Raw genomic sequence first — 26,389 nt, 5'->3', positions numbered from 1 at the left:
TATTCAACAAGGAGAAGGCATTTTCAGTGTTGGTGGCCCAACTGTAGAATATCCTCCCTAGACAGGGCTACCTGGTTCAATCTTTTCATCACCACACAAAGTGTTTTTGTTTAGCCAAGGATTTTAATAAGTTGCTTTTATGGATTTTATTTCCTTTATTATTGTATTTTTGTTTGACACCACCCTGTAATCCTAAAACAGATAAAGAATGATATACAAATATTTTGAATAAGTACTGTCAAAAACAGCCTGCCCCATAAATGTATTGTATAAGCTCACTTACCCACCACCTATCTATACTCTTCAAGGGTGGCAAATTGAAGTACTAATAGAAGGAGATGTCCTGGTGCCATGAAGTATGAAGAGAGACAGTCCTTGTGTTCCAAGAGTCTAACATTCTAGGAAGAGCAAATGGCAATCTTTGTGCTCCTGGACACACACACACACTTACACGAAATAGGTAGGGATAAGCAACTGGGGACCTAGCAGCCAAATCCAGGACCCAGGGGCTTCCCATTTGATCTCCAAGCAAGATCCCAGATCCCAAGGGGGGTGGGGAAGGATATACCTTTTCTGCACATCAGGTGTTTGACCTCACAGAAATGACACAAATGCAACGGGCTCGTTATCCTCCTCTCCCCCAGAGTGAAGCTCCAACAGAGTTCTCCAACAGAGTTCTCTCTTTATTATGGACCTCAGCTGCCCATTCCAGGGTATGTGCTTCGGATTCTACACAGGAACAAGCATCTGCACTATATAAGGGAAGAATTTTGCCGAAGTCTCAGGTGCTATTTACATGTGGGGGGTGGGGGGAGGGGAGTTAAAGAGCCATTTGACAGCAATTTGTACTCATGATAGTCAGTGGGTGGAGCTAATGTTGCTGACCCTTCAAGCCCTCTCAATCTGAAATATGTTGCTTATTAAAAATAATCAGTTGACCATGGACATATATCCTTCTGATAGCTCATCTTAGCTTGTGCAGGTTCAGTCTAAAATTAACATTACATGGCAACAAATGCTTTGCCACAAGTCAGTGAACATGAAAGAAAAGCACCTGTAGCTACAACCTTGAAGCTCACCACTGTTCAGTGCTGGATGTTCAATCAGAACAAACCCATGAGTCAGAAACCATCAATCAATATGCACACGTCAGCTATACACAATTACCATCATTTATATTTCATGAGAACAGCCACTGTGAAAGCTAAACCCGAAACAAAACTAAATCATTGTGATGTATTTATTCTAGGATTCGCTCATTCTATGTGTGAAAAGATTTTAAAAAAATCAACCTCCCAAATTATCAAGGAATCATGAAATGTGGAGGAATGCGCTTTTTCACCCTTTATCCAGCCTGGCAAGTAGGTCCACTACTATTATCAGCCCATAAAGGCTTTCACTACCCCAGCCTTGACTTTAAACACTCGCCTGGTAGCCTTAGGCAATAAGGGATTGCATGTAGATGAGTGAGTGGGCTTGCAGAGGAGTAACAAAGCTCTCCATCCCTCCACTATATGCAGCATAGGCATGCTCCAGGCTGTTGGAGGGAAAACAGCGCTCTCTGTCACTCCTCTGCCCTGTCCCAACAAGCTAATAAAAATGTGTAAGACTAGTAACTTTTGTGGGCTTATTTGTAAGGATGTGCTAGCTTGCATGCCCATACATATTTACATCAGTAATTTGTAGCACATCTATGTCCTGAAAGACAAAAGAACCAGTTTTCTTTCATTTTACAAAAGCTCCCCTGCTGGTTTGCCAGAAGTCCACCTTAACTTGCCACAGACAGCATGGCTATTTACAAGCCTGTCTTTGGGCTGTAACATCAAGTCATACTTTAAAGCTGTAGGAACAAGACTTGCGACTTGTGCTTACTCATTTCCTCTTTCTTCCCTTCACACTCCCGACTAATTGCTTCCTCTTTCATGGAAACCATTTGCTGTTCAATCCAGACTGTTAAACTATGGGTTGCAGTTGCTCTCAAATCACAGTTAAAAACACAATTTGAAGCTGGTTTGGAGGGAAAGTGCAAGCCATATTTACCTTTATAAATGTAATAATGGCAAATTAGGGATGGCTTTGAAGCAACGCAGGAGCTTCAAATATGCAAACACAGGGTTTGTTCTCCTAACACCAAACTACTGTTTGGTATTATGTCAAAACATAATACCATAATGCCATTGTGTTCACAATTTTAAATCAAGGAAGTGGGATCTAGATGCTTTAAAAAAGAGAAAATAAAGAAGTGAATCCCTACTGGATTTTACAACAGCCAGCAGATGATTGAAGAAGTGACTTAGGAGGCCACTGGCTTGTGTTGCCACTGCTGTTTTATCATCTGTGGGAAAACATTCCACTATATTCTGTACGCCTCCCAGATTTTAAAGTAATATTCTACTCTTAACTGTCTGGATGTTTTGTATAAGATGTTGTAGGGTAAGACCAGGTACAGTGGTATGTTAGGTTTTAACTGTAATTAAGCAATATTTGTTGAGAATTGCTCTCAGTGAAGAACCTATCCAGTTGCTTTTAAGCTCAAACCAAGTGTGACAGCTCACCTGATAACTGTGAGCAAAAATAAAAAGTACGCCAACACCAAAATAAAGGGCACAGACGGACACAGGCTTAATAGTATATTTTTATTAATAAGAAATGCTGGGAATTGTAATTCTGTAATGGCAGTGGGGGCAGGGATCTAAATTCTCAGCTCCCTCACCAAGCTATCATTCCCAGAATTCTCTGACGGAAGCCAAGCTAGTTAAATTGATAAATCAGATACAAACATATAGTGTAGATATACGCTTAGAGAGGATTATGATTTTTTTCCACTTCAAGAAACAATAATCCTGCCCCTGCATAGACTGAATACTGACAGATAAGTAAGCAAGCTTAATGTGTAGCTTGCATCATTTAAAAGAAAAGTCTCTCATAGGGAGTGGGAAAGAGCAAGTGCACTTTTCAAATACTTACCAGCTGACAATATCGTCTTGAAAATTTTGTAGACTCTTACTCCTTACAAGGCAGATGTAGCAGCTTTTCTGCAAAACCTGAAGAAACGAAAGAACAGAACAGTTGAAAACAAGACTACCCAACCTGAGGCATATATCCCATACAAAAACAAGTCCAACCAATTTCAGGTGGTTATATCCAATCAAATATTACCCACAGAGACATACATAGAGACATAGTAAAATTCCCACACCCAGTAGGTTGGGATTAAGCATATGGTGTGAGGTGTAGTCTTTTAATGCATTTATTTGTATACGTTCATAAAACATAGTAATGAAAATACAGTGCTGTACTGTAGTGCAAGAAGCAAATTCAAAGAAATGCACACCCAAGAGGTCCATTTGTTGTTCAGTCGTTCAGTCGTGTCCGACTCTTCGTGACCCCATGGACCATACCACGCCAGGCCTTCCTGTCCTGCGCTCTCTCCCGGAGCGTGCTCAAGTTCATATTCATTGCATCCGTGATGCTATCTAGCCATCTCATCCTCTGCCGTCCCCGTCTCCTTTTGCCTTCAGTCTTTCCCAGCATCAGGGTCTTTTCCAGGGAGTTTTCTCTTCGCATTAGGTGGCCAAAATATTGGAGCTTCAGCTTCAGTATCTGTCCTTCCAATGAGCACTCAGGGTTGATTTCCTTTAGGATGGACTGATTTGACCTCCTTGCAGTCCAGGGGACTCGTAAGAGTCTTCTCCAGCACCACAGTTCGAAAGCATCAATTCTTCGGCGCTCAGCCTTCCTTATAGTCCAGCTCTCACAGCCATACGTTACTACTGGGAAAACCATAGCTTTGATTAGACGGACCTTTGTCGGCAAGGTGATGTCTCTGCTTCTTACTATGCTGTCTAGGTTGGCCATAGCTTTCCTCCCCAGGAGCAAGCGTCTTTTAATTTCATGGCTACAGTCACCGTCTGCGGTGATCTTGGAGCCCAAGAAAGTAAAATCTGTCACTGCTTCCATTTCTTCCCCTTCTATATGCCAGGAAGTGATGGGGCCAGATGCCATGATCTTCATTTTTTTAATGTTGAGTTTCAAACCAGCTTTTGCACTCTCCTCTTTCACCCTCAACAAGAGGCTCTTGAGATCCTCTTCGCTTTCTGCCATTAGGGTGGTATCGTCTGCATATAGGAGGTTGTTGATAATTCTCCCAGCAATCTTAATTCCGACCTCTGATTCATCCAACCCGGCATTTCTCATGATGTACTCTGCATATAAGTTAAATAAGCAGGGTGACAATATGCAGCCTTGTCGTACTCCTTTCCCAATTTTGAACCAATCGGTTGTTCCATGTCTGGTTCTTACTGTTGTTTCTTGACCCTCGTACAGGTTTCTCAGGAGACAGGTAAGGTGGTCTGGTACTCCCATCACTTTAAGAATTTGCCACAGTTTGTTGTGATCCACACAATCAAAGGCTTTAGCGTAGCCAATGAAGCAGAAATAGACGTTTTTCTGGAATTCTCTTGCTTTCTCCATGATCCAGCGAATGTTGGCGATTTGATCTCTAGTTCCTCTGCCTCTTCGAAACCCAGCTTGTACTTCCGGTAGTTCTCGGTTCGCATACTGCTGAAGCCTAGCTTGTAGGATTTTGAGCATCACCTTGCTGGCATGTGAAATGAGCGCAATTGTGCGGTAGTTTGAACACTCTTTGGCATTGCCCTTCTTTGGAATTGGAATGTAAACTGACCTTTTCCAGTCTTGTGGCCACTGTTGAGTGTTCCAGATTTGTTGGCATATTGAATGCAGCACTTTAACAGCATCATCTTTTAGGATTTTAAATAGTTCGGCTGGAATACTGTCATCTCCGCTAGCTTTGTTGTTACTAATGCTTCCTAAGGCCCACTTGACTTCACTCTCTAGGATGTCCGGCTCAAGTTCAGTGACCGCACTATCATGGCTATCAGGGACATTCAGATCTTCCCTGTATAGTTCTTCTGTGTATTCTTGCCACCTCTTCTTAATCTCATCTGCTTCTGTTAGGTCCCTGCCTTCTTTGTCCTTTATCATGCCCGTCTTTGCACAAAACGTTCCCTTGAGATCTCCAATTTTCTTGAAGAGATCTCTAGTCTTTCCCATTCTGTTGTTTTCCTCGATTTCTTTGCATTGTTCATTTAAGAAGGCCTTCTTGTCTCTCCTTGCTATTCTCTGGAACTCTGCGTTCAGTTGGGTATATCTTCCCCTTTCTCCCTTGCTTTTCGCTTCCCTTCTTTCGTGAGCTACTTGTAAAGCCTCATCAGACAGCCACTTTGCTTTCTTGCATTTCTTTTTCTTTGGGATGGATTTCGTTGCTGCCTCCTGAACAATGTTACGGACCTCCGTCCATAGTTCCTCAGGCACTCTGTCTATCAGGTCTAATCCCTGAAATCTATTCCTCACCTCCACTGTATATTCATCAGGGATATGATTTAGGTCATACCTGAACGGTTTAGTGGTTTTCCCGACGTTCTTCAATTTAAGACGAAATTTTGCAAGAAGCAGCTCATGATCTGAGCCACAGTCAGCTCCAGGTCTTGTTTTTACTGACTGTATGGAGCTTCTCCATCTTTGGCTGCAAAGGACATAATCAATCTGATTTCGATATTGACCATCTTGTGACGTCCATGTGTAGAGTCGCCTCTTGTGCTGTTGGAAAAGAGTGTTTGCTATGATCAGCATGTTCTCTTGGCAAAACTCTGTTAGCTTTTGTCCTGCTTCATTTTGTACACCAAGGCCATGCCTGCCTGTTATCCCGGTGATTTCTTGACTTCCTACTTTAGCATTCCAATCCCCTATGATGAAGAGGACATCTTTTTTTGGTGTTAGTTCTAGAAGGTGTTGTAGGTCTTCATAGAACCGATCAACCTCAGCTTCTTCGGCCTCAGTGGTTGGGGCATAGACTTGAATTACTGTGATGTTGAATGGTTTGCCTTGGATTCGTACTGAGATCATTCTATCATTTTTAAGATTGTACCCCAGTACTGCTTTTCCCACCCTTTTATTGACTATGAGTGCTACTCCATTTCTTCTGTGGGATTCTTGCCCACAATAGTAGATATGATGGTCACCTGAATTAAATTCGCCCATGCCTGTCCATTTTAGTTCGCTGATTCCCAAGATGTCGATGTTCAATCTTGCCATCTCATGTTTGACCACCTCCAGCTTACCTTGATTCATTGATCTGACATTCCAGGTTCCTAAACAATATAGTTCTTTACAGCATCGGATTTTCTTTTCACCACCAGACACATCCACAGCTGAGTGTCCTTTCGGGTTTGGCCCAGCCGCTTCACTCTTTCTGGCACTACTTGGAAATACCCTCTGCTCTTCCCCAGTAGCATATTGGACACCTTCCGACCTGAGGGACTCATCTTCCGGCGTCATATCTTTTAGCCTTGTGATACGTTCCATGGGGTTTTCTTGGCAAGAATACTAGAGTGGGTTGCCATTTCCTTCTCCAGTAGACCACATTTTGTCAGAACTCTCTGCCATGACCTGTCCGTCTTGGGTGGCCCTGCACGGCATAGCTTATGGCTTCACTGAGTTACGCAAGCCCCTTCGCCACAAGGCAGTGATCCATGAAGGGGAAGAGGTCCATATAAGACCATATTTTGAATATTCTACTTGGTTTCAAAATGGTGAAGGCAAGGTGCCCCTGACATCATGTGAAAAGTATAATTATTATATATATATTATATTAATTAAAAAAAACACATTGTGCCATGTGTGTGTGGAGAAAATGCATCCACCTTCAAAGGATGACAGGAGAAACAAACTATGGTTTGATTCCTGCAGAAAGTCCAGTGACCTCAAAATTATCTAACGTGCTTTGAGCATAAAGATGGACAAGTATTACCACCTATGAGCCAGACATGATCCACAAAGCAATTTTATTTGGCCTCTGTTGGCTCAACAAATACTGAATTGTAGAGGAAGTTTGCATGTAGTTTTACTTTTTAAAGAAAAGGGGGGAATCAGGTTGTAGGATGTAGAGAGAGAACACATTAAACTGCTGAATCTCCTCTTTGGAGATGGCCTGGCTATACCCAAGCAGTCCTTACTACTACATGCCACCAATTTTGTTAGAGAGCCCAGCCCAGGCTTCCCCAACTCGTGTGCTCTAAATGTTTTGGACAACTCCCAGTATTCCTGACCACTGATGGGAGTTGAAGCCCAAAACATCTGAAGGACATCAGGTTGGGATGGCTGGCCTAGCCATTTATGAGAAGTCAGTTTGCATGATATACACACATATACACACACTCCCAGAGAACCACCCCATGACAAATAAGTTGGTCATAGTTGCCTTAGCAGATGCACATCCAGTATAAGAACAGTAGAGTAAAAACATGGCTAGAACCAGATGCACCAAGAACAAAGAGAACCAAATACTTGTGTAGTGTAACTCCATACACACAGCAAAGCTTCTGAGTCCCTACCTGCGAACAAACAACCAAAATCAGCCCATCACACTGCTAACCAGCTACCCCTGTACTGATGCAGCACAAAAGCTGAGGGTGAGGGGACATGTCAGAGCTTATTCTAAAAAACCAAGTGCATGCCTAAGACAAGCACTGGATGGCAGCTAACAATACTCAGCCCTTCAACCATCTGGTTATGTTCAGATGACCTATCACTTTAGCCAGTACTTAATGTGCTTTAACTCCTGCACCCACCAAGGAGTTAGAACAAGGAATGAGGACGAGCTCCTCCTTACAAAGAATGCATATCTTACTCTTGAGTAGTTACTATATGTGAGCACTGGCAGAGCAGGACATGGCCCACCCCGTCCTTGGCTGCCTCTTCCCACCACAGAAAGAAGAGCCACTTCCTCTTTAAAACAGCCAAAGAGGGGAACTGGGATAACCTCACATGATTTCACTGACTGTGCTCTTCAAATGAGCAAAATGAAAGACATGGGAACACATCCTCTTGAGTAGTCCCTACAGAAGTATATAAACACAGTTTGCCTTTTTGTGAACACTTTTTGTCAACTCCAATTCAAGGTCAAGGTCCTTAGGGCAGAGGCCAAATTCTGAATTTAGAGGGTTATATCCTCATATTCACCCCACCCTCCAATCCTGCTAATGCATTCATGTAGTAATGCTATTGTGAAACGCAACCTTTCTAATAAATATCAGGGTGCACAACGGTCCAGGGGAAGGAGCGGTCATTGCCATGACATAGTATGTTAGAGAGCCTTGCCATTCATGAGGGGTGAGTTTGTCTGATGATACACACACACTTCTGTGGGTGTATCAAAGCCCTATGAAGAGAGACTGGAAGAACTGGGCATGTTTAGCCTTGAGAAGAGAAGACTGGAGATAGGATAGCGCTGTTCAAGTACTTGAAAGGTTGTCACAGAGAGGAAGGACAGGATCTCTTCTCGATCATCCCAGAGTGCAGGACACGGAATAATGGGCTCAAGTGACAGGAAGCCAGATTCCGGCTGAACATCAGGAAAAACTTCCTGACTGTTAGAACAATACGACAATGGAACCAATTACCTGGGGATGTAGGGGGCTCTCCACACTGGAGGCATCCAAAATGAAGCTGGACAGCCATCTGTCAGGGATGCTCTGACTTAGATTCCTGCACTGAGCAGGGGTTTGGACTTGATGATCTTATAGGCCCCTTCCAACCCTACTATTCTATGATTCTAGAGACAGACACACACATACAACCCAAACCAGATGCACCACGGCATAGTATGGCAGAATGTGGAACTGGTTTGATACCTCTTTTCTGCCTTAAAGTATATTGGCTCTTTAAGGGAAAAACAAAGACATGCACTCAGCCTGACCTAGTCCTGTCATGGGCTAGTATACAACTATTAGAATTAGTAACCAGGTGACCTACACATGGCAAGACTGATTCAGTCAACAGCTTCCATGTAGCAACAACTCTAGTGTCACTATCATCAGTTTATGAAGCCATTAAGATAGTGGTGATACTAGAATCAGACTCTGAATCAGTTAAAGATCACAACAGTGCTAATGCTCAGTACCTAAACATAAGAACTGTCTATGTTCAACTAGCCCAAGGGACCATCTAGTCCAGCACTCTGTCTATAATAGTGCCCAACGAGCTCCTTTTGGAAGCTCACAATAACAAAGTGTGATAAAGAGATGGCCAACCCCCTGATGCTTGTCCCCAGCATCTCATACACATAGGTATACTGCTTGACTGTGAATATGAATGTATTGCATTTAGCTGATTTGGTCAACAGGCACTGAAAGACCTATGGTCCATGACATTGTCTAATCCTTTTAAAAAGCCTTTTAAAAGGAGATATAAGAAATCCATTATCTCAAGAGGTAGTGATGTATGGGCTATGTGAACTGGTACTTTGTTCCAGAAACTGGCAACCCCAGAATCTTAAGCATATATTACTAGAACAGAGGGACTGCCACCTGCTACAGTAGCTGCATCCTATGTTATCCCAGTAATGCCTGAGTGACAGAAACATACACATACTACTTAAGACAGCATTAGCAGGGGTGGAGGTACACTGGCATGAGTAGCAGCTATGTAAATGCATCAGTCGGCTGTTAATAGAGATGTGAGGGATCCACCTAGAGAGGAAGTAGCAACCATGTCAATTAGGTATATATGAATTAGGCCTTAGTTTCACTTCTTGTAAGATCCTACTCCTTATAAGAGAAATTTGAACACACACTGGCATTGTTTGCTGAATACTCAAAAAATAGTGCTTTGGGCAGAGCTTTCACTAGTCAGAGACAGTGCTATGTTTTTATTAGTTATCCCAAGAGTGGAATTAAATTTGGTATCACCCAGTACTTACTGCCAGGGATTACTGCCAAGGACAGCTCCAAAAATTACTTAGAATATTTATACCTTGCCCTCCAATAAGTTCAAGGTGGTTTATTGAACAACATTAAAACCACAACAATAAATTCAACTAAAATATCCACATTACATTAAAATATCCATACATTCCTGATCATAAGGAGTTCAGAAAAGGTCTCCATTATTTAATGCCCATCAACCTTCCTGAGCAAATGGGCCTTATATAGTCGTCTAAAGCCCAGGACCAAGGTATACAACTGTACCCCTTGAAGTTATTATATAGACCTAGAACCACAATCAAGAAATCCCTGCTCCTTGCTACAGATGAACTATGCAAAAGGGACAATAAGACCTGAACCTTCACACAGATATTCAGACTAGCGTACTTTGAATGTATGAAATGAACAAGGAAGCTTTGAACTGCATTTTCCTCCTCTCCACCCACCATCTCAGCCAACCACATAATAACTTATGTGGTTGACTCCAGCTAGCGTGTTGAATAGTTTCAGATCTGATGCCTGCTGACTTTCTTTTCTCCCTCATGAAGAGCTTTATATAAATTGACAGCTTATATAGTCTTGCGGCAAGAGAATCTGATTCCATACAAGGATATCACTTACCTATTTTGTATACTTATTTCTCTTGAACCAACCAAGCAATACATGAAAAGCAGGCCTCTCTCTCTCCCTCTCCCTCTCCAGAAGCATGGACAGTAACTACAATGGGTGCAAGGCCCTTCCCCTGCCAAATCATTCTGTCTTAACAGAGAGAGAAGGCAGATCTGTCTCCCAGTACATCTCTGTTTCAAAACACTGCAACATTGCCTGGACAATGGCTGTTGCAGCCCTGCCTACTTTCCCAGCAGGCTCCTCCCATACCACACTGCAAGCAACATGACACTGTGCTATGTGGGTGGGGCCAAAAATGGACAGAGTCAAAAAGGAAAGTTCACAACCACCAGTTTTCACTCAAAGTTTGAAGGAAATGAGTTGCATTTTCAAGGACTGCTTGGTGCATTACCAGCTTTTTGCAGGTTGCTTTTATCACTAGCAGCCCCTACCGGGGGGTGGGGGGGGCTGTACAAAACATGGCATGCCCTAGGATGGTATTGCGAGTGTATGCTAAAACTGCAAATATTTAATAGCAAGGAAGAAACAACTCAGTGGCACACAAAGTATTTCTCTTTATCTCCTCATTATGGAGATGAGTGTTTCCCTGAGTAGGAAGCTCACCTAACAGCTTTTCACAGCAGCAAAATGACCAGAAGGCTCATGAAGCCATTCTATTACTGAAGCCAAGCAAGATTAGTCCTATACATTTCCTGGATGGAAGACTATCAGAGAACCATATGTAAGCCACTCTTGAGCTCCTTGGAGGAAGAGCAAGATAAACATCCAAGGGCCCCTAAGTTTTGGCTCACCCTCAGTATTCAATCATTATTTGTAGTGGCCCACAATCCTGCCCTCACCCATGTTCTCTGACAAACACAAAGGGCTCAGGGGAGGGGAAAGGCCAGCTTCTCACCCTGCGGACGCTCCAGTATTGAGTGCCTTCAAAGCATAGTGCAGTAGTCACTCACTCAGTTAATAGAAGTGAGAATACTTAAGAAGGCAATCAAAAGCAGAGAGATTCTTGCTGCCTTCAAAAGACTGAAAAATCTGATGTGAAATAGAAGGCTGCACACCCACGCCACCCTGTGAGCCAAAGGTCGGAAGGGGATGAAGTCTCTGCCCTCCCCAGCTTGGCACAAAAAGATCCCTCCCATAGAATTATTTGCAATACACAGTAAAGGAGGGGAAAGGGGGGGGGGCATTTTGTCATATTGGGCAGGTGGTTGCCAGGAAGAGGATTAAAGATCGTTTAATTAATACTGTTTAATACACAGTAAAGGAGGGGAAAAGGGGGGGCATTTTGTCATATTGGCAGGTGGTTGCCAGGAAGAGGATTAAAGATCGTTGATAATGTCCACATTTGTGGAACCATGTATAAGTGTAAGAAATAACACTTTCAAAGGGGTGTAAAGACAAGCTTTTTTGGAGACAAGCTGAGTACTCTGCAAGAGTCTCCATTTCAGTTCTTTGATAAAATAACAGGAAGTACCAAGGAAAGTAACTGAAACCACTGTAATGCATTACGTGCAAGACTTGCTGTACATCCAAACTGCAAACCAGTTCAATCACTTCTTGGCACACAGATGAAATGTAAGCATCTTTCCTATACCTTGTATACTGAGTCAGCATCAAGACTTTATAGGTATGCTAAAAATGCTTCCCAAGTAAAATTTCCTTTCCAAGTAGAATTTACATCTAAAATAAGATAGGAAAATGAAAGCCTCTTGATCAAAGTAAATCTTGCCATATTTGGACATCAAAGACACTGCCCCTGGCAAACTAATTAAAGGTGTGTCAAGACCTGCAGCTTCTCACATGATCAACCACAGAAGAAAAAATACACACATAAGGAAGTGGTAAAGTCTACATTGCAATCTGTCAGTTTTTGCTCGCCTCATCTCATTTTCCACCTCTCCTGCATTTATCTTCCAATTTAAAAAAGTTACACTATACTAGCCACCACACACAGAGATCTACAAGTATCTTTACACATAAAGATGTTTGGACTTCCCTGACTGACTGGCTCACAGGGGAATCAAAATGATTAGGGCTCCTCAATACCAGGGAGAAACATGAAATTTGTTATAGAAGTAGGCCTAGACAGCCTGTTTCCTAAAATGGAACACTCTTACTTCTCACAGACAAAACACATGATGCAGTCTCTGCCTTATAATAGCAGCTAGCTCTCTACAAAGAGCAGTTAGCCAGGCTACACATGCAGAGGAATGCAAGGGCGTGGAGTTCTCCCTTTATACATCTGAACCAGCCATGGATACAAGTGGAAGTTGCACAGGCAGCCAGAGGTATACACACAGCTTTATGAAAGCACAGATATATTCCTGAATGCCACTGCAAAAACTCTCCTCCTTCTCCCAAGTGAAGGATTGTTAACATGGCTTACTCCAATTTCAAAGTTAAGTTCTGTCTGCTAGCACAAATCCACCCCACCCTGATTTCTCTCACCTCCTCCTCTTAAGACATAGCTGGTCTGGTTTCCATTTTGTCAGGAAACAACAAAGCTATACTAACATTTATTTTCACCCTACCTATTTTTCATATTTTAACAATGTGCAATAACCTGTACGTTTCAGTTCATTCAAAACTGCTTCATTAATCTATTCTGTTCACAGGCCATTATATTCTTCAGCTCAATTACTATATCACTGACCCCAAATCAATGTGGTTAAACCAATACAGTTGATATCAACCTAAGAATTATTTTATACTTGCTATATTTATACCCTCATTCTTTCTCCATGGAGCTCAGAACTACATACGGTCTTCATCCATGCACTACTGATGAACTTTATCAGATGTCTTCAAGCGACTCCTTGGACAAAATATTAAGAGAGAACCCAAGTCCAAAAACACCTTCAGTTAAACAAAGAGACCAACCACCATACACTCACAGAAAAGAAACTGATTGTGGACTGTGAAGAAAAAGTTACTCACCAGCTTAATACCACAGTGAAATATAATGGATTGCATCTAGACTTAGTCATATTTAGAGTAGATCTCCTTGTGCTGCGTCACATGCCCAATGGCCTCCAACTTTCAGTAACTGGCTTAGGGAGCAATCCTATGGCTGCTAGACAGTGGCTAGACAGCCAGAGGATTGGTCAGTTCCCGGAAAATCACCCTCCACCCCCTCCCCTGCTGCCTCGTAGGCAGCACAGATCAGCCCCATGCTCGTAAGAGCAGCACAGAGCAGGGGAAACAGGGCTTTCCTGGGGGCAGTCTGGGGAAGTTGGAAGTGCCAGGATGACACTTCCTATGTGTTGTCCGGCTTCCCCACCCTACACTCCAAGGTCCTGCAGCTAGACAGCCGAAATCAGCTTAACCACAACTGCAGGGCGGCTGGAGCATGGAGGAGATGTGCTCCTCACCACATGGAGATGCCCTCCCACCCTGCAGTGGATAGGCGGTCACCCTTGAGCTCAGAGGTGGCCGTCTCCCTCCACAGGACTGCTGTCTTATTGAGTGAGAGCGGGTCTACAGGAAGAACTAGAGCGTCTGATATCCCAGGGCCCAAAACATTCCCTGCACATCTCTTTGGTTTCCAGATGAGTTCACATATTTGATTTGAGCTAGCCATTACTGAAGGACAGTCAGTTTACTGCTTCTCAACTTAACTTCCATTGAACCATTCTTAGGTAAAAAGCCAGGTATGGAAAGAGGCAGGCAACAATCCATGATAGCTTGTCACAGCAGCCCAGATCTATTTCAGGTGAATAATGAGTACAATAAGTAAGCTAAGATGAATTCACAGCAAGTTCCTAATATGAAAAAGAACATTAAAAATAAGAAATAGTTCATAAATTCTGTAGTTGATTTACAATGATCCCAAGGCCTTATAATTTCAGTCTACTGAAGTGAATATCAAATATAGTGAAAAATGGAAAATTATACAAGATACTAGTATGAATGGCAAACAGAGGTGGATTTGAAAAAAGTTAACACACCATCTCTTTCTTTCTCTCATATACACATAGCCATCATTCAGCTATGAAAGGCTGGTGCAGTAAACCCACTTTGTTCTACCTAGTAGAGAACTAGTGTGCTTTGAAAAAGATACTACCCTTGAGCATATCCCAGTATTTTTATGAGTGCAGAATACTCCACATTCTCATGCTTCATTAAACTACAGCAATTGGAGCTGTTCATGCTTGCACTTTACTTCACCGCATCTCTAGATAATAGGTTTTTTGGAGACAAATCCACGTGTTTAGGAACCAGTCAAGACATCAAGCTGCTATTGCAAACACAGAACAAAAGACTCAGACTAGTGAAAAGTGATCCCCAAGGGACATTTGTTTAGACTTTGCAGGCAAACATTAACATCCTGAATATCCCATTAAAACATGTTTTTAGACTTCATGGTTCCATAGAGAATTAAAAATATGCTACCAACTGATCAGACACAAAGAGAAAAGTAGTCCCCACTGGACTAGATTACAGACATTACAATTTCCAAATCTACATTTCAAGGTCTTTTAAACTCTACTCCATCTTTCATATTGAGGCCAACCATTCCATACTAAGAATGCCCTATAAATGCAACATCAATTACTTTTATGAAAATGGCGAGTTAGGACAATCACACACAACTGAAAAAAGCAAGTTGGAAGAGCCTTTCTTGAGGTATTTCCAATGTGGCTTGTAGGGCTAGGTAACAGTAGGTAATAGATTACCTACTGTAAACAATCATCTTAAATATGGCCTTGTAAGCCCCTTCCAACCCTACTATTCTATGAAATACTGCTGGCAAGTGAAAGATTTAGGCCCTGTAAGCAACCAACTATGTTCAGTAACAACTATACACCGCAGTAGGTTTGTCACAAGTTCTGACTGCATTCAGTTAGTGTTTCCTTCCTTCTACTGGGTTGAGTCACATCCTCAAGTTTAGTTTCTTTAAAAAAAGGGAAACAGACTACAAGAGGCCAAAATGAGTTGGAATAAGGCTCAGTGCTTCTCAGTGCTTCACATACATTATCTCAACAACCCTTACAATATTCTATTAAACAGGCTTGTATCATCATCCATGTGTTACATGTATTCATGACTGAGATTTGAACTGGGGCCTTCCAGTCCATAGCTCATGCTCTTTATCAGTGACCTCCAATTGCTTTTCATCCCATCTCTAGTTACTGTAGTGCCAGATATCCTAAAGACGTCTTGGGGGAGGGAGTAAAAAAAACACATTACTGTTCCAATGGACACAACTAAATGGGTAATACAGCCTTCCCCAAAATGGTGCTTTCAAGATGTTCTGAAAGATAACATGGCCAATGGGCAGGAGTGATGGGACCTGTAGTCTAAAACATTTGGAGGGCCCCAAATGGAGAATGCTTGGGTAAGGAGACTCAACTGTAAGTTTACAGTGAAGGATGCGTTTCTACTCATTTCCCAAAAGATTCATCAACACTAGTGTCAGGGTGGAAACTGAGCCCATAGAGCCCCACAGCAGTTCTGATTCTGAGGAAGAACAGCAATCCGTGGGAGAGGAGCTCGTTCATCTCTCACAAGCACAGCAGCTGGCAGAGATTCCTCCTGCCAGCATTCCTGGGATAGATAGTGACCCTGGCAGTGAGAGAGCGCTGGAGGGGGGCTTGCTGGACACTCGGCGCAGACGCAAGGAGCGATGACAGATGGAGGGAGCCAAAAGGAGGCGTTCCGCTCGTTCAGCGCTCAGACAATGGTCGCGTCCCGAAGACCCAAGGGAAAGAGGGAGGATCTCTCCCTAGCCCATAAGTTCAGGGTCTTCCCTGGTTCCCCTTCAAACGGGGACCAACTGCCTTACCTGGAGCTTAGGCTTCTCTGCTATCTTTCCCCAGTGCTGTTCCTTGCTTAGTCGCTAGTGATTAGTATCTGAAAGAGTCATAAAGTAATAATGGAATACAGCCTTGGAAAGAATCCTCGTCATCTGTGTCCTGAGTTGGCTATTGGAAGGGACTGCAAGAGGCAGCTAGGGCACTCCTGACAACTAGAGCCTTTTATAGTGGCTGCCTTCATTACAGGAAAAAAACCCTGCACAATCCATAAGGACTAGAAACTTTGGCTTTGTTTACTGAGAAGTTATGCATTGTAGTAGTACAAATTCCATACTGAATTCTACACACAGCTCCAAAGAACAGGGGTGCACAACCTGTGGGCCACATACTGCCATCTGCAGGGCTAGCCTTCTCTCCACACCCTCCCCCAGGGAACTCGATACAGAGTGCTCTTTCCTGTTGCTGCTACCAGGGAGGAAAAAGCAATCTGTTTCAGGATGACTAGGATGTGTGTATGTGCATGTATGAATCCCAGTCCCGAAGTTAACATCATATGCAGCCCTCAGCCCGAAATGATTGTGCATGCCTACCAAAGAAGATAAATGTCAACACAACCTGCCAACCTACAAAACAATTTTAACCAAAGTTAAATTGCCACGCATCTTTACAAAAGAGTGTAAAATGTGACATGGTATGTGACCCTCACTGAGTGAGAGAGAGAACATACTATCAAAAAACGGTCAATTTAAATGTTTTTCGGAGTAGTATTTTTAAAGCTAAAATGCTTTCTTACTATCACAGTTTCTATGAGGAAGTGAAAAGTGTGTTCTTTTGTCAAACAGATCCTATTAAAAATGGAAAGCGCTATATTCAGACTCTATACAATTAAACACTATATGCTTTATTTTTAGAAAAGTGTAAATCTGGAAACAAACTAACGTTCTCATCTTATTCACTTTAATACTTCCCTTTTTCTTTTCCGTTTTAAAGAAGTGGGAAATTTTGTCCATACAAACATTTGAATAGCTAGCAAGGTCATAGCTGTAAGGTACCTAAATATGCTATGTTAGGTCCTGTCCTAGAGTAGAAGACTGGACTAGAAATGGCCACAGGATCATTACTGGCGAGGACCAGAAATGTATTGGGATTCCGCCTACCAACATGCTACAGATGACTGGTGTAGGGAAATCCTGCTGATTTGGCAGCACCGTTATGGGCTGATTGGCCAAATTTGAGGGGGGCAGGTACACATAATTTTTCATTTTACATAAAGTATTCTGGTTTGGCTAGTGATGACCAGGGGCAAAAAGCTATGCAGGGTATTGAAGCCCCATCCCCAGCTCCCTAATTTCTGAGATTTCAGCAGGTATCGCCTGCACACTTTCAAGCACAACATTGCAGCCATAAGGGGAAGGCAATAAAAGTGGAGATTATCTGGGTGCTGAATTCTGCACCCATGCTTTTTCAGTGCTCCCACAGAATCACAGCACAACAGATAGACACAAATACACACAGAACTGTCCATAGCCCAATCCCAGATGCATGGTGGAGACTGCTTGTAACTGGAGTGAGAGTGTCATTCTCCAGTATTTTCAGTGATATGTAGTTCAGACTACATTATCCTTTGGTCCTAATGTGAGGGTTATACTTTCTCATTTTCTTTCGAGACTGCCCCCTTCAGAGGCGCTTTCTGTGGTGACCCAAAAGAGGGCTTTTTCAGTGGTTGCTCCCTGAGGGACTGTGGAACTCCCTCTCTGCTGTCCTTCTACTGGCAGGTGAATACTGCTTTATTCAGGAAGACCTTTGGACTGTAAGTGGGTCTGTTGGGGTGGGTGCAATTTTTTTCATTTTTAATTCTGTAACTGTTATATTTTTATTGTATTTTAATGTAATGTTTTAATCAATTTTAATTGTGCTTGTAAGCCACCTTGAGTACCATTTTTTGGTAGAAATATGGAATAAAAATCAAATCAATAAATGAAATTATGGGCGATTGCAAAATTAACATACAGGACCAGAGGGATAGGGAAAAGTAACAGTATCAGTGATGTGGGGCAGAAAGTTTTCCAGTGCTTTATTTTTCCATGGAAAATTTTCTGTTTCATAAGTTCATTAGTAACAATGAATGGATGCCAACTGCAAATACAATATTAGGCAAGCTTGGCTGTTTCAAAGTTACAATTAATGCTTTCCGGGTGATTATCCAAAGCAAGTATGTGAGAGAATACATATGTCACTGAAAGTTTCAGTGACAGTGAAACTGAAGGAAGAGAGTTGAACTCTGTTGAAATAGACAAGTCGTTGTCAGCATCTCATTCACAATTCTTTGGATTGATAAAATTAGTGGAACCTTCCCCAACCTGGTGCCCTCCAGATGTGTTGGACTACAACTCCTAGCATCTCCAGCCAGCCATGCTGACTAAAGAATGCTGGGAGTTGTAATCCAAAATATCTGGTGGGCACCATGCTGGGCAAAGCTGAATTAGTGTGTCAACGGCTTTTCAGTACCTTTGTTTCTTTCTTACATTTAAACAACATAAGGGAAGTACACACTACTGTCTTTAAATGTTTATAGTATTCCAATAAATTGTCTACATAATATAACATTTAAATCACATTAAGTGGGCTTTAATTTTTCCCCTCAAACATTTCAGGTCAAATACCTGTGGTGTACTGGGATGAAAAATTAACATGGATTACTTTTTTAGCTTTGTTATTTTACTTGTATTCAGTAAACATGATAAATTGAATCATTCCGTAATGATTTTCTGATGCAAACTGAATATTTTCCGATGCAAACTGAACATTTTCCAATGCAAATGACTCTATGGAAATTAGCCTAATTTGCATTGGAACATTTTCCAGAAAACCCACATCACTGAACAACATGTTAACTGCTTGGTCAGAATGACAAACCCAACTTCACACTGAAAAAAATGGAAGTCTAACCATGACTTCAATGAAATTGCATAGATTCAGCATTATAAAGTGAATGAATCAATATACTCCCATAATGCATACTCCTTTGATGTGAGAATAATGAACAGTCTTCAACAATTCTGTACCTTCTTTTCACAGAAGCGTACTGAATTGAATGGAGAAAATACATTTAAAAATAAAGCTACAGAAGTGGGATACTTAGGATACAGTTGCCATGATCGAAAGCCCCCTTCTGCGTCCCTGCTGCTTGTAAGATATGCCCCCATTCAATTGAATGAAGTATCAGCTCCAAACAACTATTCCTATGTATGTGTGAAGTTGCTTCTTCCTGCTGAAGCAGGAGAAGGCTTCACTGGATAACAGTTTAAGGGTGCAATCCTATGGATATTTATGCATGGTGGGCTGGGGAATCCTGAGAGTTGTAGGACTTATTTCTGTCTTAACACACATATGATTGCACCCTAAGTATCCATTTTACCTCCATTGTAAAAAGATCAACAGCAAAATATAATGCATTGGAATTATTTCCCCTCCTAAAGTCCATCTGGCTCCTTCCATTAGTATAATTAGATGCCTCTTAAAAAGTCATCTCTTCACTACAGAATTCCCAAACTGATCTGACAACTCTTCCTTTTCACTCCACTCCCTTCTTTCCTGCGTCTCAAGATTGGAAAAATACAAATGTTTTGTACAGCACATCCTTACTGTGAACACTTTAGAACTAATGCAGAAGTCTATGAAAATACGCTTTTGATAAGATATGTAATCATTTTTGCCCTTTGCTAGCAAAGGTTCACTGCTTTTTCTGCCCAGGATCTAGGAGGAGAAATATTATCAGGATGGATTGCAGCTGACAAAAAGGATATGCCCCAAGGCCCCATTTCAGAAGTGTACAGGTCCTGCAGAGTTCAAATGGATACACATACATTTAAGCATGAAAGGCTTCCATTTACACTCCCCATACGCCAGCTATACCCACGTTGTGCCCAGTGTGGTGTTGTAACATGCTACTTTTAATCTCTGTTCCAAACAAGTTGTACTACTTTATCTGCATCATAAGGTTTGAAGATCACAGAAAATTCACCTTTGCAGACAACATTTTGAGGAAGGGATAGTGCAAAGGCCCCTCACAGAGTACCTAAGCACAACATTTCAGAAAACAGCACCCGAAGAGCTACTCCGCTTACAGATTCTTAACCAAAATGCGGGTGTCTGTAAACAGGAAGAGGAAGGCCTACTTCATACTTTAGAATCCACAAGCACAAGTGATCACCATCTGAAATGGCTTTTGACATTCCCACTGAAGAATAGGTCCATTAAACAGCTATGAGCCATGACAGTTAAGTGGAACCTATATGTTCAGAGCACACCTCGGAGTGCCAGATGCTGGGGATAAACAGGGGATGATCATCATCACCTTCATGTTCTGCTTATTTATTTATTTATTTATTACATGTATATACCGCCCAACAGCTGAAGCTCCCAGAGGCATCTGGCTAACCACTGATGGAAAACAGAATGGTGGTGCAGATAGACTTTCGACTGATTCAGCAAGACAATTTTTAATGCCATCAATACATTACACAATATTGAAAAGTAGTGTTTCCTCAAGTTTACTAGACAATACGATTAGATATAACTTTATAACTATGCTTCTCCTCTGCAGAGCTGTAACATATGGTTCCCAGGAGGTCTCCCATCCAGGCAGCTTACAGGGCCAAAATTTCTATTAGCACTAAAACTGCATCATGTGCCTTCAGACCTCTGTGGGCCAGTTAACTAGACTGGTTTTAAAACTGCTGTTAAGCTTTACTAATATAATGCTAACAATTTCACTTATTTGTCTTTTAAGAATTCTGGAAAATACCAATGGGTTCTATTCAACATCACATGAATGTACTTTCGCCCAAACAGGACTTCTCCCTCCCCGCTCCCCACACATATTCCAAGTCTGCTTCAGACAGTACTCTAATCTTCTAGTTTAGATTAGCAGAGTTTAGGGGGATGCAGGGGACTGCAGTGGGGAGGAGAAATCCATTCTGCAGGCTTATAGACACAGTTGGCTACAACCCGATAGCATTAAAACTTCAGTCAACCCTTAATCCTGATTGTTATAGTTCCAAACAGAACATAGGGTTAGATCCTGACTTGCAATTGGCAGACATTCAGTAATGCCGGAGAAAGGGTGGGGGAAGTACTATTTTCCAATCCCGTCTTCCCACTGAAGCCCTCTAAAAATCTGCTCCGGAGTGTTGGGTGACCCTCCGGAGCAGCATGAGAGACAGCATGGGGAACTGCAGAAGAAACCAACAATAATGGTCTCCTGTCTCCTCCAGCAAAAGCCTCCACTGGATCTCAGTCTGTTACGTGAACAGAAAGAGCCCTTCTGTTCACAAAATGGCCAGTCTTGATCCAACCCATAGACCCCCCCCCCTCAATTTCTAGAACCAATGCTTGTAAGTTATATCATACCAAATGAACTACATATAATTTAACTAGCATCAGCATCAGCTTTCTGCTTGCCTCAAAAGGCAGCCATCATGACTAGGTAGACATCAGCCTAACGACTGCTGCAAGCAACTCAAAAGCTTGTTTATAGCATTTTAAATGCTAGCTGCACCAAATAAAGACATTGCTGCACTTGCTCTATCTTTGCACTGTGAGATGAATACAGCTACTAAGATTAACACTGTCAACTACGTTTGTTAAAATCAGAACAAAACCCCCGTTATCTGACTTTTGTTAAACAGAAATTGGTAGATGCTAGATTTCATTATGTCCCCTAAAAGCTTATTTATCAATGGGATCCTTTATAAATGCAATTCTTATTCATTGGCAATACCCCTATATTTAGGATGCTTGCCCTACCAATCACAACAACAGGGCAAAGCTGTATACTAATTCCTGTTTGATAAATATAGCCTTTAATGCTGTTTTCCAACCACCAACTGCCTACGCCTGCTTAAAACCAGAAGTAGGGAGGGCAAATCTTTCAGTACAAACTCCCTGATGTTAGTTCACTGTGCCTTTCAAGACAACAAGGCTGTGTACGAGGCTATAAAGTTTGCTTTCAAAAGCAGTGGGTGGGAAGCTTTCACTGGAGATTGCAGGAGTGCTGCCAGAATTTGCTACAAAATTTAAATTCTGATTTGAAGAAAAAATAAATCCAGTGCCATAAAGAAGCATCTCTCAAATGATTTACAAGTAGGATCTCTACCTAGTAAGAGCCCTTTCACTCAGGTCCTTGCATACAGGAAGCTCCCATATATAAGCAGCAGCTTCCCTATTTCCAAGCTCTGAGCTGTCCCAGATAACAAAGTGCACAGAGAACACAGGAAGCTACTTTATTCCAGCTCAGACCATTGGCCCTAGCTCACTATTGTCTATACTTATTGGCAGCAGCAATCCAGGGTTTCCGATATGGGCCTTTCCCAGCCTGAAAATGCAAGGGATTGGACCTGGCACCATTAGCATATAAATCATGTGCTCCACAACTGAGCTATGAACCTTCCCCAAAGAATGGCCATAGCTTAGTGATGAAGCCTAGCTTAGCAATGTCCACTTGCATAGATGGCCTTAAAAAACTGACCAATTCATGGAGGAAAGAGCTATTAGCAACCATTAGCCATGTTACCCAAATGTAGTCTCCAGGTGCTTGGGCAGTATACTGCTGAACATCAGTTGGTGGGGACAGACAACAGGGGAAAACTAGGCTACTATCTTTATCTCCTGATTGGGTCTTCCCAGAGGCTTCTGGCTGGCCACTACCAGACACTGGATTAGAAGTACCCTTGGTCTGACTGAGCAAGGCAACTTTTAATATTCTTAAGGCTTTGTTTATGAATACTTCCATGTGTACATTCAAGTGTCCATGGATTTCTGGACTGGACTCTTTTGAGATACACTTCATGCCCTGAAGGTTATTCCTCCACTCCCAATCAATCTTTGGACTCGCTTGATCCTAAATAATTATTATGAAAAGTGCCAGGAGACAGATTCAAGTAGACCCAAAGAAAGTAGCTTTGTTTTTGCTATGGCAGAATAAAATGCTAGCATATAAGATTAAAAACCAAGAGGACAGCAGTCTGAGAGATTCAAATGAATAAATCACCTCAAGTGTACACAGGCCTCATGATTTTGAGCTCATTTTGCAGTTTTAAACAGTAACAACACAAGAACATAAGAAGAGCCCTGCTGAATCAGATCAAGGGTCCATCTAGTCCAGCATTCTGTTCACGCAGTGGCCAACTAGCTGTCAATTGGAGACCCATAAGCAAGACATGAGTGCAACAGCACCCTCCTTCCCATGTTCCCCAGCAACTGGTGTACATAAGCATACTGCCTCTGACACTGGAGGTAGCATATAGCCATCAGGACTAGAAGCCACTGATAGCCTTCTCCTCCAGGAATTTGTCCAACCCCCTTTTAAAGCCATCTAAATTTGTGGCAACCACTACATCTTGTGATAGTGAACTCCATGGTGTAACAATGCGCTGTGTGAAGAAGTACTTCCTTTGATCTGTCCTGAATCTCCCACCAATCAACTTCATGAGATGACTCCTTTGGGTTCTAGTATTTTGAGAGGGAGAAAAATCTCTCTCGAGCCACATTCTCCACATCTTGCATAGTTCTGTACACCTCTATCATGTCTCCCCTTACTTGCCTTTTTTCCAAGCTAAACAATCCCAGCTGTTGAAACCTTCTCTCATAGGTTTTTCCCCTTGCTCCAGCCCCTTGATCATTTTAGTTGCCCTTTTCTGCACTTTTTCCAGCTCTACAGTATCTTTTTAAGGTGTGGTGACATGAACTGTACATAGTATTCTAAGTGTGGCTGCACTATGGCTTTGTACAAGGGCAGTATGATGTTTGCAGTCTTATTCTCAATTCCTTTCCTAATTATGCCTAATATGAAGTTTGCCTTTTTTTTTCTTTTTTTTTTACAGCAGCCACATATTGGGCTGACATTTTCATCGCGCTGTCCACAAACAACCCCAAGATCTCTTTCTTGGTCAGTCACAGCTAGCTCAGATCCAATCAGGTTAGTTGGGATTTTTTGCCCCAACATGCATCACTTTACACTTGCTTACACTGAAACGCATTTGCTATTTAGATGCCCATTCTCCCAGTTTGGAGAGAACCTTTTGGAGCTCCTCATAATCCCTTTTTGTTTTAACCACACTAAATAATGTGGTGTCCTTGGTAAACTTGGCCACTTCACTCTCACTTCTAATTCCAGATCATCTATGAACAAGTTGAAAACTTTCATCCCAATACAGACTCCTGTGGGGGCCCCACTATTTACATCCCTCTATTAAGTATACTAAGCTCTGCCTCTGGGTCACTCCAGCTGGCTGCAAGATGCAGCTGGCAAGGCAGGACTCATACTGCATCAGTAGCCTGGTGGCCAGCTTGCTCACTTAAATCATGTAATGCCCTAGTGACAAGTCTGCTTGGGAATTTCTTAGTTCTAATGAAAAAACAATGACAAGAATCATCAAACTTTATTTATATTCAGCACTTAGCATTTATATAGTGCTTTAGAGTGTTCAAGATATTTTTCACACATTCCTTCCACCCCCCTCCCCTTTCCGAGGTGATTCATATCATCCCTGTACTGCAGAGATGGGGAGCTGAGAGATGACAGCTGACAGCCTGCCTAAGGCAAAGGCAACCTAGTCTGTGGCATGAACTCACTAGATTTGAATCTGGGAATTCCTACTTTACTACTCAGTCTCTTGGCCACTATGTTACCATTTGTCAGAGCAATCAAAAGTCTAATTTACACATCCAGTAGATTTACACATCCAGTAGATTTTTTAAAGAACACTTTAAACAAGAGTTCAACACCAACAGTGTTGATGAAACACAGGCATGCAGATAGGCACTTCCAGATGGCTGGCACTCTGGAATAAGCAGGTCTCACACTGACAGTAAGCAGGCTGTGAGGAGCAGCAGCGATGCAGCTTATGTCACATACACAAGGAGAACAAAAGGGAGTTGGACTATATTCACAGTGTAGATCACAGCAAATTTAAAAAGAGTTTACCCACAAGAGAACATCTTGTGATATGGAATGCTTCATAGGAGGACAGAACTAATTTTAAAACTGCTTGAAATGGGGCTGATTGTACACATTTAGGGCAGGAAAGTCTTTGCTGAAAGAAATTACAAACATCTTGAAGACTATAAAATGACAGAATATAAACTGCAGTTAGATCCTCAAATTCCATGTGGCTACTAGGACAAATGGAGAAAAATGGAATGTTATTGCAAATCCACTTGTTGTATAGATAATTCAAGCATGATACAGGAAGTCACCAAAGCAGCTGGAGTGGGCTACAAAAATGGGATCTAGCCTAACAGAGAAACTGACTATCCTACACTACAGGAGGATTTGGCAACAGTAACAGTGCATCTGATGAGGTAGGCTCAAGTCCACAAAATCTTAAACTATAATAGATATATTAACTTTTAAGGTGTCACAGGACTCCGATGTTTCTGGTAGCAGCAATTATGTTTTAAAGGTTTCTGCCTTGTGGGAATCAGAATTATAAAGACTGATAAGTCATTCATTAGTCAGATAAAAAGGTAAAACTTGACTTGGTCATGCTGCTTTGTACTTACAAATGGGGGAAGAGCTGAAGACTGAGATGGCAAATGGGCTGAAGCATGATGGTATCAGCATTTTTAAAAAAATTAAGATACAGAAGTGCATTACATCAGTAGAAGATTGAGCAAAGAGAAAATGACAGGAAATCAGAAACGTCCAAGTTGCGTGATCAGTTCTGCTGATATCTTGAAATGCATTTTGGGCCAGTAGAAAATGTTTCCTCATCTGTGTAGTAGGACTTTCGCACAACGCATCAAAATATTATGTTGCTGCATGGAAAGAAAGAAAAACCATTCCATATCTCAAGGATGTCAAGGTAGAGCTGGGACTCAAGATATCCCCTGCACTCCAAAGCAGTAAACCCTACACACTTAATTGAAGTAAAGGTGAGTCAAGTCCCCTCTGTACAGCCATTAAAACCAAAATTAATGAACAATGTTATGTGGTCAAGTTTTCCTTCTTGACTATGGTACATATTTAGGACTGGTTTATCTCAAAAAGGAACAACAAATGAATTAAAAAGTCTTTAATCACCTAGGGCTTTCCCCCTAATTTATTTCATGTTCCAATTAACCTATGGTTCATCTAAGTTTAGGTCTTAAGAGATTGCAAGTTGGAGACTGAAGGGAGCTTTGCTACAAGATAACCACTTATGCAAACATACCCCTAAAACC

The 26,389-nt window shown here is 41.9% G+C and overlaps 1 protein-coding gene across 14 annotated transcripts in view; it reads right to left on the bottom strand.

Annotated features, from left to right (window-relative positions):
- CYRIB (CYFIP related Rac1 interactor B) overlaps window positions 1–26,389 on the bottom strand; it is a 99,914-nt gene that overhangs the window by 23,919 nt on the left and 49,606 nt on the right. For 7 of the 14 annotated variants that reach the window (XM_084848815.1, XM_084848802.1, XM_084848809.1 and 4 more), the window contains exon 2: window positions 2,968–3,044. The gene's annotated coding sequence lies outside the window, so the exon portion shown is untranslated. Of the gene's footprint in view, window positions 1–283; window positions 399–568; window positions 730–2,967; window positions 3,045–10,403; window positions 10,610–26,389 lie in introns of those variants that run through there. The other 7 variants (XM_084848808.1, XM_084848801.1, XM_084848804.1 and 4 more) reach the window with 4 other exon arrangements.

Source organism: Heloderma suspectum, chromosome 4 (genome assembly GCF_057233095.1).
Source record: "Heloderma suspectum isolate Gila_16-S chromosome 4, 16-S_ref, whole genome shotgun sequence".
NCBI lineage: Eukaryota > Metazoa > Chordata > Lepidosauria > Squamata > Helodermatidae > Heloderma > Heloderma suspectum.
Note: the sequence above shows the minus strand (reverse complement) of the source record. Positions and strands in the feature narration are given on the sequence as shown.